Source organism: Tamandua tetradactyla, chromosome 2 (assembly GCF_023851605.1).
Source record: "Tamandua tetradactyla isolate mTamTet1 chromosome 2, mTamTet1.pri, whole genome shotgun sequence".
Lineage (NCBI taxonomy): Eukaryota > Metazoa > Chordata > Mammalia > Pilosa > Myrmecophagidae > Tamandua > Tamandua tetradactyla.
The window spans coordinates 8,441,106-8,444,006 of record NC_135328.1 but is presented as its reverse complement, the minus strand read 5'-3'; the positions used below and the strand labels follow the sequence as shown (position 1 = coordinate 8,444,006).

The 2,901-nt window shown below is 43.4% G+C and overlaps 1 pseudogene; it reads right to left on the bottom strand.

The window, feature by feature from the left end:
* Nucleotides 1-1,406: 1,406 nt before the first annotated feature.
* LOC143655531 (E3 ubiquitin-protein ligase makorin-1 pseudogene) lies at nucleotides 1,407-2,901 on the bottom strand (annotated as a pseudogene).

The following is a 2,901-nucleotide window of genomic DNA, read 5'->3' as shown; positions in this document are numbered from 1 at the left end:
CATTCCCTAAGATGGCAATTACAAATTTAGAGATAAAGATTCCATATCCTTTCCTTATTTATCAGTTTGTGTCATTTTGAGCAAATCCAATATATGACACCTTAATTCAAAGGAAAATAAATTACCATTTTACGGAAAGAAGAAATGTCCTTGCCTACAATTTTTAGGAATTATCCTCATTTGAAAACACCAGGCTGTACCCTATTTCTGACAGTCAACTAGGATATTCTTTTCTGCTTTAAATTGAGGTATGAAATATATAAAGTGAATAAAATGCACTAATCTTGAGTGTACAGCTCAGGAAATTTACTCATATGTATATGTCAGAACCTCCAGGCTTCCTCATGCTTCATCCCACTCCATGTCCATGCCCTACCTGCACCAGATGTTAGGGTGCCTTTTAAAACTTTACTGGAGGTATGATTCATATGCAATAAACTATAACCATGTAAGCTTTACAGTTTGGTGAGTTTTGACATAAATATACACTTACAGCATCACCATCACAATCAGGATACAGAATGTCTGTCACCTCCTAAGAGTCTTAAGACCTGCTTTCAGCCCTGCCCGAGTTGCTTTTCACTTCTATGGACTAGTTTGCCTTTTACATTTTTCATATAAAAGAAATCACCGTGCCTGTACTATATGTTTGCCTCCTGTCACTCAGCATAATGATTCTGAGACTCCTTCATGTTCCTTTCTATTGCTGCGTAGTGTTCTCTGGCATGGATTTATCCCAAAGTGATCATCCATTCACTAGGTGATGGGCAGAAGAGGCTTCTCCAGTTTGGGGCTACTGTGAAAAACAGCTTCTACACAGACAGGTCTTTGTGCAGGCACATGTGTCATTTATTTGGGGTAAATTCCCGGAAGTGGAGAGACTGAGTCTTATGTTAGGAGTACGTCTAACCCTTAAAGAAACTGCCTGACACATTTCTGAGAAGTGCACCGTTGCACTCCCACCAACAGTGACTCGATATTGTCAGTCTTTTTAAATTTTGCCATCCCAGTCACTGTGCAGTTGTATCTCATTGTGGGTTTGAATGCATTTCCCAGAAGCTAATGATGTTGAGTGCCTTTCCATGTATTTATTGCCCATTCATATATCTATTTAAATCACTCAATAGTACCTATTTAATCATTTGTTCACTTATAATTTGTGTTGTTTGTCTTTTTAATATTGAGAGTTTTTTGGTTTTCTTTTTTTTTTTAACTTTAAGATTTATTTTTTGCAAATTTTAAACAGAGCAAATGATACGTTCCTTGGGGAAAGTTGAAGAACTGAAAAGACAGACCCTGGGTGGAGATTATTACAGCAGCACGTGGGATTTACAGGGCTGGCCAGAAGAGAAACCCAGGCACTGCCATACCACCCACCACCGCAGGGACGAGCTCCTGCCTGAGGCTCAGCAAACCAGCTCATACTCCACTAAACGTTGCTGTAGATCCAAGTCATAGAAATCTCCCACTCATCATGAAATAAGTCCCACTCATCTTCGGAGTCTGCCGGGTCATCATCCACGCCTGAATCCAAAAGCCTGAGCAGTACCTCGTCCAGCTCAGAAGTGACAACCTCTTCTTCATCTTCATGAAGGAGATGGCTGGTCTCCCTTTCCTCCATGAGCTCCCAGATGTGGTTCCTTCGATGGACCCGTTATCTGCCTGATGCTCCCACTTTTTGCCTCTGTGGGCCCTCCCTACGGCCTTGGGGATACGCATGATTGCAGAATCAGCATCTTTCAAAATACCTGCAGGCCTTCGCTTCCTCCATTCTTGAAGGAGCTTCTGCTTCTCATCTTTCTTCTCCACCCAGTGCTCACTTGGAATGATACAGTTACATGTCATGTTGCTTCACACCCCATCCACTTGCAAATACACTTGAGACAGCAGGTGTGGTTGCAGTTGGAGAGAATTCCAGAGCGGTGCTCCTTGGGTTGACTTTCCCGTAGACCACCTCCATGCAGAGCTCAAAAGCCATGTTCTTATTGCGCTGGACAGCAAACGAGAGCTCCCTGGCCTCCTCATGGGCCTCAAGGCTAGATTTGATACGTTGTGATCTCTGGGCAGCACCCATTGGATGGAGGACCCATGGCCAACACACATCACGTGGATCTCCACAGAGATACAAACAGTTCTTTCCATATTGACACTCTCCCATTGCAGCACAGGGGCACAGCTGCTTCTTGGTTTCTACAATGGTTTGCTCTTTCTCTGATTCTTCCTTGGTCACTGAGCCCTGCAGGGCTGTTTCAGCACAGGAAGGGGCAGGAGAACCACAGCAGGGCTGCCCAGAAAAAGCTCAATGGCATTCACCCTGTCTTCTGAACCTGCCCCTACAGTTGCCAAGTTTGAATTTCTTGACTCAGCTTCACTCACTCATTTCAACTTGGGGTCCAACTACTGGTGAGAGACATGGAAGCAGCAAGAGTTGATGTTGCAGTTAGATCTGCAGCAGTTGCATCTTCCTATTTCAGTGGCTTGCTATGTTCATATCTTTAGCGGTATCTGAACATACAGGACCCTCACTAAAAATACTTGCACACTACACCACGTGGGCTGTCAGCAAAGTCACACGAGTAGCGACAATTATCTCCTTCCCTACAAGCCTGTGCATAAAATGCCTGCAGGGGATCTGTTTAGCCCTGGGGGGATCTGTTTAGTCCAACTGCTGCTACTTTTCATAATGGGTTTTGAGTGTTTTTTATATACTGTGGAGGCAAGTCATTTGTCGGATATAGGTATGGCTAATATTTTCTCCCATTTTGTGACTTGCTTTTTTATTTTTGTGAAAATGAAAAGCTTATACATTTTTCTCCTGGTTTGTGCTTTGTGTATCCTATCTAAAAATAAAGAATGTTGGGTGGGCAATGGTGGCTCAGTGACAGAGCTCTTACCTGCCAT